Raw genomic sequence first — 12,017 nt, 5'->3', positions numbered from 1 at the left:
GTGGCACAGCAGTTAAGTTCGCACGTTCTGCTTCTTGGCGGCCCGGGGTTCGCCAGTTCGGATCCCAGGTGTGGACATGGCACTGCTTGTCAAGCCATGCTGTGGTAGACGTCCCACATATAAAGTAGAGGAAGATGGGCACGGATGTTAGCTCAGGGCCAGGTGTCCTCAGCAAAAAGAGGAGGACTGGCAGTAGTTAGCTTAGGGCTAATCTTCCTCAAAAAAAAGAGAGAAAAAAAGGGGGGGATTAAAATGGTACAGCTTTTGTAGACAATCGAAGTTAAGTTGCCATCAACTTAAAATGGACTGCTTTCTCTATGAGATTTTTATATAAGCCTCATGGTAACCACAAAGCAAAAACCTAGAGTACATTCACAAAAGACAAAGAAAGAAGTAACAGCATACAACCACGAAAAATCACTAATGTACAAACGTAGGCAGAAACAGGGGAAAAATAAACAGTGGAAATATAAAACATCCAGAAAGCAATTAATAATAGGACATTAGTAAGTCCTTACATATCAATAGTCTATCTAAATGTAAATGGATTGAATTCACCAATCAAAAGGCAGACTACTGGATAGATAAAAGAATAAGACTCAGGGTCAGCCCTGTGGCCGAGTGGTCAAGTTTGCGCACCCTGCTATGGCGGCCCAGGGGTTCACTGGTTCGGATCCTGGGTGTGGACATGGGACCGCTCATCAGGCCATGTTGAGGCGGTGTCCCACATGCCGCAACTAGAAGGACCTGTAACTAAGATATACAACTATGTACTGGGGGGATTTTGGGAGATAAAGCAGAAAACAACAACAACAACAACAAAGAATAAGATTCAACTATATGCTGCCAACAAGAGAAACACTACAGCTTTAAGACACACATAGGCTCAAAGTGAAGGGATGTAAAAAGATATTCCACACAAGGGGAAACCAAAAGAAAGCAGAAATAGCTATATTTATATCAGACAAAATAGACAAAGGCAAATATAGAAACAAGAGACAAAGAAGGTCATTATATAATGATAAAGGGGTCAATTCATCAAGAATACATAAAAAACATAAATCTATATTCACCCAAAAGAGAGCACATAAATATATTAAGCAAATACAAATCTAAAGGGAGAAATAGACAACAACACAATAATAGTAGAGGGCTTTAGTACTCCACTTTCAAGAATAGATAGATCATCCAGACAGAAAATCAAAAAAGAAATGTTTGAGGTGAGCCCTGGTGGTTGTTTGGTGTGCTCTGCTTTGGTGGCCTGGCTATGGTTCCCAGGCATGGACAGACCTACACACCACTCCATCTGTCAGTGGCCATCTGTTGTGACAGCCCATATACAAAAAAACAGGAAGATTGGCAACAGATTTAGCTCAGGGCGATTCTTCCTCAGCAAAAACCGGGAAACATTGGACTTGAATCACATTAGAACAAATGGACTTAGACATTTATGGAACACATTATTCAATAGCAGCAGAACACACATTCTCCTGAAGTGCACACAGAATATCTCTAGGGTAGATCATATGACAGGACACAAAACACGTGGTGGCAAATTTAAGATTGAAATCATACCACGTATCTTTTCTGAAAAGATTGGTGTGAAACTAGAAATTCACAAGAAGAAACCTGGAAAATCTACAAATATGTGAAAACTAAACACGCTTCTGAACAACAAATGGGTCAAATGAGAAATCAACAGAGAAATCAAAAGAGAAATCAAAAATATCTTGAAATAAATGAAAATGGAAACATAACCCACCAAAACCAGTGGGATGCTACAAAAGCAGTTCTGACAGCGAAGTTTATAGCAATAAATGCATGGGTTAAGAAAATAGAAGACTCTCAATAACAACCCAAATTTACACCTCAAGGAAATAGAAAATAAGAAAAAAATAAGCCTAAAGTAAGTATAAGCAAATAAATTACAAAAATTAGAGTGGAAATATGAAATAGAGACTATAAAAACAATAGAAAAAAATCAACAAAGTTAAGAGCTGGCTTTCAAAAAGATGAACAAAGTTGACAAACCCTTAGTGAGACTAAGAAAAAAAGACAGAATACTCAAATATGTACAATCAGAAATGAAAGAAGTGACATTACATGTGATATTACAGAAATATATAAGATCATGAGACTACTATGAACAATTATATGCCAACAAATTGAATAGCCTAGAAAAAATAAGTAATTTCCTAGAAAGATACATCCTACTAAGACTGAATCAGGAAAAAGTAGAAAATCTGAATACAACAATAGTGATTAAGAAAATTGAATCAGTAATGAAAAACCTAATACTGACAACCCCAGAACCAGACGACTTCTCTGGCAAATTCTACCAAATATTTAAAGTAGAATTAGTTCCAATCCTTCTCAAACTCTTCCAAAAAGTTGAACCAGAAGAAAAGCTTCCAATCATATTTTATGACGCCAGCATAACTCTGATACCAAAGCCAGATAAGGACACCACAAGAAAAGAAAACTATGGACCAATATCCATCATGAATATAGATGCAAAAATTCCCAATGAAATATTAGTAAACTGAATTCAACAACATAGTAAAAGGATTACACCACTTGACCAACTGGGATTTATCCCTGGGATGGAAGGATGCTTCAACATGCACAAATTAGTAAATGTGATACACCATATTAATAGAATGAAAGATTAAATTCATATTATCATTTCAATAGATGAAAAGAAAGTATAGGACAAAATAGAACATTCCTTTCATGATTGAAACCCCAAAAAATAGGATGTGGAAGGAACATACCTCAACATAATAAAGGCCACATAAACAAATCCATGGCTAACATTATATTCAATGGTGAATAACTGAAAGCTTTCCTCTAACATCAGAAACAAGACAAGGATACTCACTCTCACCACCCTCATTCAACGTAGAACTGATAGTCTTAACTAACACTATGAAGCAATATAAGGAAATAGTAGACATCCAAATTGGGAAGGAAGAAGTAAAATTGTCATTATTTGCAGAGTGCGTGAACTTATATATAGAAAAATCCTAAAGACTCAACCAAAACACTGTTGGAAGTAATCAATGAATTCAATAAAGTTGTAGGATATAAAATCAACATTCAGAAATCAGTTGTTATCCATGAGCATGTAATAGCTTTCCATTTCTTTGTGGCTTCATCAATTTCTTTCAAAAATATCTTACAGTTTTCACTGTGCAGGTCTTCCACTTCCTCAGTTAAATTTATTTCTAGGTATGTTTTTGTTTTGTTGCAATTGTAAATGAGATTTTATTTTTGATTTTTCTCTCTGCAAGTTTATTGTTAGTGTATAGAAATGCAACTGAATTTTTATGTTGCTTTTGTACTCTTCAACTTCGCTGTACTCGTTTTTCATTTCTAATACTTTTTTGATGGATTCTTTAGGGTCTTCTGTTGTAAAATCATGTCACTGCAAACGGTGACAGTTTTACTCTTTCCTTTCCAATTTGGATACCTTTTATTTCCTTTTCTTCCTTAATTGCTCTGGTTAAAACTTCCAACATTATATTGGATAAAAGTGCCTAGAGTGAGCATCCTTAGAAAAGCATGTTTTGATCTTAGTTAAATCCCCCGAAATTGAGCAAATTATTATTTTTTATTCAGTGCTCAATTATTAACTTCTACAGTGTGTTTGGCTTTATAGACATTGTCTCATTAGATGCTAGATAATCCTATTATCCAAAATTTTGCAGGTGAAAACAGAATTTAACAGTGGGATAACATCATTAAGAAATTGCAGAACTAGGACTCAAGATCCACCCCTCACCCCAGAGTAATACTGACATTTTAGATTAGAGATGATTATTTCCACTGAAGTTTAGAGAATTTGAGTAAAGAGAAAGGATCTGAGGAAGGGTGTAGAAGTAAGAGAGGGAGGAGCTAAAAATGAGAGCGACTGAGGACCACAAACCTTGTTCCACTTAGATCTCATTGGAAGAATTACATGGATATTGAGAGAGCACAGACCACTGTTTTCTATAAAGCAAACCCTCTCACCTTCCTCCAGACCCTCCAGGAAGAAACAGTTCTTGCCAAAGGTTGAAATTGCTTAGCTCTTTTTCAAAGGAATTTTCCAAGTGTTCTTATTGCACTCCAAGATGGATGCTTTTGGCCATGAAATTGGCTGTCTGCTCACAGCCAGACAGATGGCCACAACTAGGGATCCTCTTAAATGTGTTACTCGGGCAGAGATGAAAGGAGAAAGAACAATTAGAGGGAGAAAATTCTCCAGATACTTGTTCTCTGGTGTCATGGTTGTCGTGGAGTTTTTTCCCTGATAATTTCATGCCTCAATTTACCATGTCCCTTCTGATTCAATTCCCCACTTCCCTATGATCCTATTACTACCGCATAATTATAGCTTTTCTTATAACAAACTTAGAGTCATTTGAGCTGGAAAAGACCTAGAGATCTTCTAGTTCAATACCATCGTTTTCAAGTGAGGAACTTGAAGCCAGAGGAGCTAAGAGATGTGCCAAAGATGACACAGCTTGCTGGTAATATAGCTTGATAACAATAAATTAGACTTGTGGACACTTCGATGTTTACAAAGCACCTTCATTTTAGATATATGCATACACGCATTTTCTCAACTGCCTGATCAGAATCAATAATCACAGCAGCCCTGTGAGGCACACATGGCATGATTTCCTACGGGGCAGGGCCACAGCCTCTGGGTTCTGGCACTGGCATGTGTGCCAGTGATCTGCTCTGAAACCTTGGATGAGGGTAACCTGTCCCTGCCAGGAAAATTCGCACCTGGATGTTGCCCCAGTGCAAGAATGACCGGCAATATACTAATTTCCAAAAAAATTTGTCTTTAATTTTTACATACCAAATTTTACAGATTATTTTATTTTACTGAAATACAAATAAATGCTTCACAATTAAAAGTAAATAAAAGAAATAAAGAAAATCAATGAGGAAAAAACTATCTGTGAGGCTTCCTAGGTTCTTGTCATTTCTCTACATATAGTATTTATCAGAACCTAAATTCTCAAAACATAGGGTTTTAGATATCTTGGTCTCATCAAGGACAAAGGCCATTTAAAGTGAATTCAGTGTTGGTGACACTGCCCCAAAAGATCACTTGGTGGTGACAGCTAAACATAATGGCACCAGGAATCAAGGAGCCAGGTTTTCACTTCTCTCTACCTAGTGATCTGTGACCTACAAAAAGTCACATACATATTCTGTTCCTTGTCATCCCTACAGGGAAAAGAACTCCTGCACAAATATTGTTCATACTGAGGTAAAAGTGTTAGCCTTTTTACCACCCTCTTAAGCACCTGTTTGATTTCCTTGTTCCTCATACTATAAATAAGAGGGTTTAACACAGGGATAAAGATAACATAGAACACTGACAGCATCTTGTCCAGCTTCTAGAAGTGGCTAGAGCTTGGAAGTAGGTACACGGAGAGGCTTGTGCCATAATAGATTGTCACAGCTGCCAGGTGGGAGGCACAGGCTTTGAAGGCCCTGGCTCTGCCTCTGATAGAAGATATTTTCAGGATGAAAGCTGCGATGAATCCATACGATAAGATGATAAGTAGGAGAGACTTGAACCCAATGAAAATACATACCAGAAATAGAATCATTTAGCTTATGAAGGGTTTGGAGCAAGACAAGTTAATAATCTGGAGTGTGTCACAGAAGAAATTTGGAATAATATTGGGCCCACAGTAGTAGAGAAGAATTCAAGTAATTGTTTGAAATAGCTACCAAGGACATGACTCCCATAGACCCCAGCAGCTATCTTCCCACAGACACCAGGAGCCATGATGGCTGGGTACTGCAGAGGCCTACCAATAGCAACATATGTTATAGGCCACAGCAGCCAAGAGGCAGTACTCAGTCTTTTCCACCCAGGACCCAGCAAAATACTGGGTGGTACAGGCAGTGAATGAAATTGTTTTTCCAACCTTTAAGAAGTTTGTTTTTTTTTGTTGTTTTTTTGATAATTTGTTTATCTCTATTTGTGGTCATCGCTTTCCCACTTAAATAAGTCCCTTTAGCATTTCTTGTAGAACTGGTTTCTTGGTGATAAACTCCTTTAATTTATGCTTGTCTGGGAAGCTCTTTATCTCTCCTTCCATTCTGAATGACAACCTTGATGGATAGAGTATTTTTGGCTGTAGATTTTTTCCTTTTAGCAATTTAAATACATCGTGCCCTTCTCTTCTCGCCTGTAGGGTCTCGGCTGAGAAGTCTGCAGACAGCCTTATGGGCTTTCCTTTGTATGTCACTTGTGGCCTTTCTCTTGCTGCTTTTAGGATTCTCTCTTTATCTTTAATTTTGGACATTTAAAAGAACTTGAAAACACAAAGGCATGAAGAGACATGAACCCCTATGTTCATTGCAGCATTATACACAATAGCCAAGACTTGGAAGTGACCTAGGTGCCCATCAAGGGGCAAAAGGATAAAGAATATGTGGTATTTATACACAATGGGGTACTACTCAGCCATAAGAAATGATGAAATCTGGCCATTTGTGATAACATGGATGGTCCTTGAGGGCACTATGCTGAGTGAAATTAGTCAGAGGGAGAAAGTCAAATACCGTATGATCTCACTCATAAGTAGAAGATAAAAACAATGACAAACACATAGCAATGGAGATTAGATTGGTAGCTACCATGGGGAAGGGGGGGAGGGCAAAAGGGGTGACTAAGCTCAGATGTGAGGGGATGGACTATAATTAATTTCTGGGTGGTGAACATGATGTAATCTACACAGAATTCAAAATATATTACTATGTACATCCGAAAGCTATATAATGTTATAATCCAATGTTACTGCAATTAAAAAAAAAGAAGTCTGAAAACATCCTTGGGTAGGTGGAAGAATAGCAAATGTCTATAAGTGACAGGAAACTGAGAAAATGTACATAGGTGCCTGCAGGTGTGAGTCCATCTTGATTAGGATGATGACACCCAGATTCCAGATTAGGGTCACAAGATAGATACCTAGAAAGATTGGGAAGAGGACAAGCTGCACCTCTTTTTCATCTTAGAGTCCCAGAAGAACAAACATGACCACAGATGAGTGATTTCTATCTGCTTACATGGACCTGCTTGATATCATCTGCTGAGAAAAAGATGAGATAAGGAAATGTTTTCATCCTCAAAAAACACAAAGAAATACTCTTCATTTTTCCAGGAAAGCAGGTGACTAGATATACAACCTTGAATCATAAGGTTGAGCTAACCTTGTGTAATCTCTGCATATATCCATGTATAATCACCAACCTTAATAGAAAACTTCTTTTGGATAAATACTATCATTCTCTCTTTGGGCTCAAAAGAGAGTAATGGATATCATTTGTACATTGTCTCCTAAAATGTCTGAATTTCATGTTTTTCCATTTCATATTTAAGTAGTATATGAAAATTGGAAATAGCCTAAATTAAGAAAATACTGTCATCACTCTATATGGTGAAACAGAATGATTCTGCTCAGGAATCACTCTAATATTAACTCAATGCCTCAGGAAGCCCCTGAATCATCCTGGGCCTCATATGTCAAAGGAGGATGATGGAGTAGATGCTCTTTAAAATTTCCTCGGGAATTAATATTCAAATAATCTATAATTAGGGAAGGTGGACAATTCCATAACTGTCTTTCTGCTTTCATAACTCTTGGAGAGATATAAGAATAGTGCAATGGGTTGGTGGGTATAGACACAAACCAAGAAGCACGTTGGAAATGGATGTGACTTAACCAACTTTTGACTCTAGGAAGGCTTCTGAGAAGTTAGACAAGACAACGTTGTAAGAGCCATTATGCTCCCTTTCTTGCAAGTGCCAATTTTTCTTTCTGTGAATCAGAGATATTCATGAGTCAAACTGTCTAGGACAATGATTCTTGATATTCTTTGGGTCATGGATACTTTTGAAAATCTATTGGAAACTCTTGACCCTCTACCCTGCAAACAGCCACCACTTCCACCGTCGCATGTGGTTTTATTAGATTCTCAGTCACCCTGGATTCTATTCACAGTTCCTAGGTTCATGGCTTCTCCTACATAGTAAAATGACTTGAACTCAAGTAGGAGTTTGGATGTTTAGGCAATGGACATGGGGATTAAGAGACTCAGGCGGGATTTCTGGAAGTTCTTTCTGTTTTCTCATTGAAGCCAGTCTAGGGAAGGTAAACACTAAGTGTTCAGGCCAAATGGTAAATAACAAAACCAATATTTTTCATTGGGCACTGTTTGCCCCCTTCGAGATGCTATAGCTGGCATCTCTCCAGATGGTCATTAGAACACCTCCCACCACAAACACATTTTTGTTCAGATGAACTCAAACTACAAAGAAAATCATGGGAAGCTGTGAAAGCTAGAAAATAGATGTCAAATGTAGTGTGAGAGTTGTGTATACAGGTAAATGTAGAAGTCTTGGAGATTTCCCTTAAAACGGGCTGTGGAATTAATGAAATAACTTATGTCTATGTCTATGCACTATAAATATTTGTCAGCATTAGCCGACAAGAATATTTTCCTTATTTCTAACCATTTCCCAGTCTCCTAGTTCCAAAAATGAGTGCAAAGAGAAAATTCCCATAGAAGCATAAGGTAAGTCTGAGTAATAAGTTAAAAGGGATCATTTCCCAAAATCTGATCACTCATTGCTTCATGGAGCACTGTTTTGAGAAGAATTCTGAAGTAAGGAAGAGATTCATTAGAAAATAAATTCAAGATGTCTGCCATCAGTACAGAAGGAGAGCTGGTAGCAGACAGACTATGCATTCACCATCTCAGACCTAGGTGTGGCTCTCCGCAATGAGACTGAGTGGAGGCATAATCTTGTGAGAACAGTGAAGAAAATTGCATTCTTCCTCATCATAACCAAAAATCAAGACAACGAAAAGATTTATTGAGCAGCTTCGGTGTATACTGTTATTCTCCCTCTACTTGTGGACATATTCACCGCTTCCTCTAATGTCCATTCATTCAATATGGTAACCATAAGCCTTGTGTGCTATGTACTAAACAACGATAGCATTCTGAAAATTGCCTCTATATTTCTGTTCTATGTCTCTGGAATACCAATTAGATGTATTCTTGCTCTGCTCTCCACATCAGTGAAACATTCATTATTTTTGTTTCTCTACTGCATTCAGTTTAATTTTTAATAGATGTCTCTTCTAGTAAATTCATTCTATCATAAGTTGTGCTAATTGGCTGTTTAATTCATCCATTAATTTCAAATTTCAATTATAATATTTGATTTTCTCTCAAGAGTTTCCATTTTGTTCCTTTCCCAAAGAGTCAGTTTGGTTAGTCCTTTATTGTTTCATCATACTTTCCATAGCATCCTTTATTTAAACATATTCAACATACTTATTTAAATTATTATTATCTATAATTCAAATACATAGTTTTGCAAGTCTGATTCCATAGTTTAATGATATCGCTGCCTCTTATTCAAGCGCCCTGTTTATTTGTGTGCCCAGTGATATTTTTCATCTTAAGTTCGTGTTTCTTTAAAAGTTATCTCTAGGAATCTATGATTCTTATGTTTAAAATGTATTGCTTCAGAAATGATTCATATGACATCTGTCCAACACTTTGGGGGTGACACCAACTCAGAATCTCCTTTGATAAAAATGTTGACTTGGTGTTTTTTGAAGTCACAATAATGACAATATGTAGGCTGCAAATCCACATAAGTAGATGGATGAGATTAAAATTTATGAGGGGAAGGAGTGGCAATAGTAATCCAACACTTGTTATTTATTGTCCTGTTATTGTCCTTCTTTTTGTTCCATTTTTGTAACAATGAATTTGACATCCATCCACCAACAAATGCCTTTGTGGAAGTTGTAATATCTAGCACTAAATGCCACGGGTCCAGGAGGAATCTCACCCACCTGTGCATCCAGTAATAGGCAGACAGATCTTTGTATGGGATGCAGAACCAGAAGGAGCCAATGAACCTTCCTAAAACCATCTTGATTATGGCCACATAATGCCTGGAGAGTGTGATGACAACCATGAATGAGAGAGACTTTGTTGAAGCCCAGTCTTCCTGAAATGGAAAGCCAGTTCACAACTGGAGCAGAAAAAAAGTGTGAGCTGGTCACAGTGGAGACACTAAAAGGAGCTTCCCCAGCACCACCCTCTTCAAGATAACACTGCATAGGTTGAACTACTCAGCAGTGGCAAACACTCCTGCACAGGGAAAGAGCCGTGAATGAGCACCCAGCTACCCTGGCAGTGCAAGACACAGATGAGGAAATCCTTTCTCTCTAGGGTTATGTAGACTACTGACCAGGTAGACCATGAGTGTAGGGAGAAGGGAAATCAGGTAAGAGATAGAGAGAAATACCAAAGGGAGTTAAAGGGGCACAGGGGCTCAGGATTTCAGTAGGAAGCCCACTCATGAGCCTCTAGGAGTATCTCACCAGAGCATCTCCCCTCCAGATCCATGCGAACCAACAAGCTCCCATTGTTAAATCCACACCTCCTCCTCATCTGCAGCTGGCTCCTTGTGTACATTCCTGAATGTAGCAGTGAGAGAAAATCTGGTAAACTGAGTGCTCTCAGAAAAAAAGGAAACAGCCTATGGAAAAGGGAGAAACCACAAACGTGAGCAGTAGTGCCACCTTCTGGAAAACAAAAAAGAGATTTCCAGAAGCCAGCCTGGTGAGTGACAAAAACCAGAGAACACAGAATAGTTTAGGATTTCAGCCACAAGAGGGAGCAAGAAGAGTGCAGCAGATCTACCCACAAAAGCAGAGAAAACTCCAGACCCGTTACTTACACTGCTCACAAAACTTAACCCAAAATGAGTTAAAGATTTAAACATAAGAACTAAACTCATAAAACTCTTAGAAGGAAAAATAGAGGCAAAGCTCCTTGACACTGATCTTGGCAATGATTTTTTTGATATGACACCACAAGCACAAGCAACAGAAACAAAAATCAACAAGCGGGAATACATTAAAGTAAAAAGCTTCTATACAGCAAAAAACAATTAAAAAAATGAAAAGAAGCCTACAGAATGGGAGAAAATAGTTCCAATCCATTCATCAGATAAGAAGTTATGATCTAATGTATTTAATGAACACTTGCAACTTCATAACAAATATCAAGGAACCTGATTTAAAAATGGGCAGTGGAACTAAATGGACATTTTTTCTAAAGAAGACATTCAATGGCCAAAAGGAACCTAAAAAGATGCTCAATGTAGTTAATCATCAAGGAAATGCAAATCAAAACCACAATGAGATATCATCTCACACCTCTCAGAATGTTTATTATCAAGAAGAGAAGAGAGAAACTGTTGGCAAGGATGTGGAGATATGGGAACCCTCATACGCTGTCATGGGAATGTAAAAGGTTCAGCCACTATGGAAAAAAGTATTAAGTTTCCTAAAAAAATTAAAAATAGAACTACCATTTGATCCAGCAATTCCTCCTCTGGATATATATCCAAAGAAAATGAAAAAATATATATCAAAAAGATATCCTCATGCCCATGCTTATTGCAGCATTATTCACAATAGCAAAGATATGGAAACAACCTAAGAGTCTGTCAATACTTGAATGGATAAAGTAGACGCTATACACACACACACACACACACACACACACACACTGGCATATCACTGAGTCATGAGAAAGAATGAAATCCTGCCATTTGCCGCAACATGGACAGACCTGAGGGTGTTACACTAAGTGAGATAAGTCAGATACAGTATGAGAAAACTGGATGATATCACTTACATGTGGGTTCTAAAAAAGCCAAACTCATAAAAACAGCAAACAGAATGGTGGTTACCAGAGACTGGCGGGTGGTGGAATTGGAGATATGTTATTTAAGGGTACAAACTTGTAACTACCAGATAAATCCTAGAGATCTAATGCACAGCATTGTGATTATAGACAACAATGTTCTATTATAAACTTCAAAGTTCCTAAGAGACTAGATATCTTTTATTTATTGAAGCAATATTGGTTTATAATAGTATATCAATTTCAGTTATACAGCATTA

The 12,017-nt window shown here is 37.7% G+C and overlaps 1 pseudogene; it reads right to left on the bottom strand.

Moving 5' to 3' along the window:
• Window positions 1-5,399: 5,399 nt before the first annotated feature.
• Window positions 5,400-10,518, bottom strand: LOC106846472 (olfactory receptor 5AN6-like; annotated as a pseudogene).
• Window positions 10,519-12,017: the final 1,499 nt, after the last annotated feature.

This window comes from Equus asinus, unplaced genomic scaffold (assembly GCF_041296235.1).
Source record: "Equus asinus isolate D_3611 breed Donkey unplaced genomic scaffold, EquAss-T2T_v2 contig_800, whole genome shotgun sequence".
NCBI classification, from domain to species: Eukaryota; Metazoa; Chordata; class Mammalia; order Perissodactyla; family Equidae; genus Equus; species Equus asinus.
The sequence above is the reverse complement of the archived record's forward strand: the minus strand, read 5'-3'. Positions and strand labels throughout refer to the sequence as shown.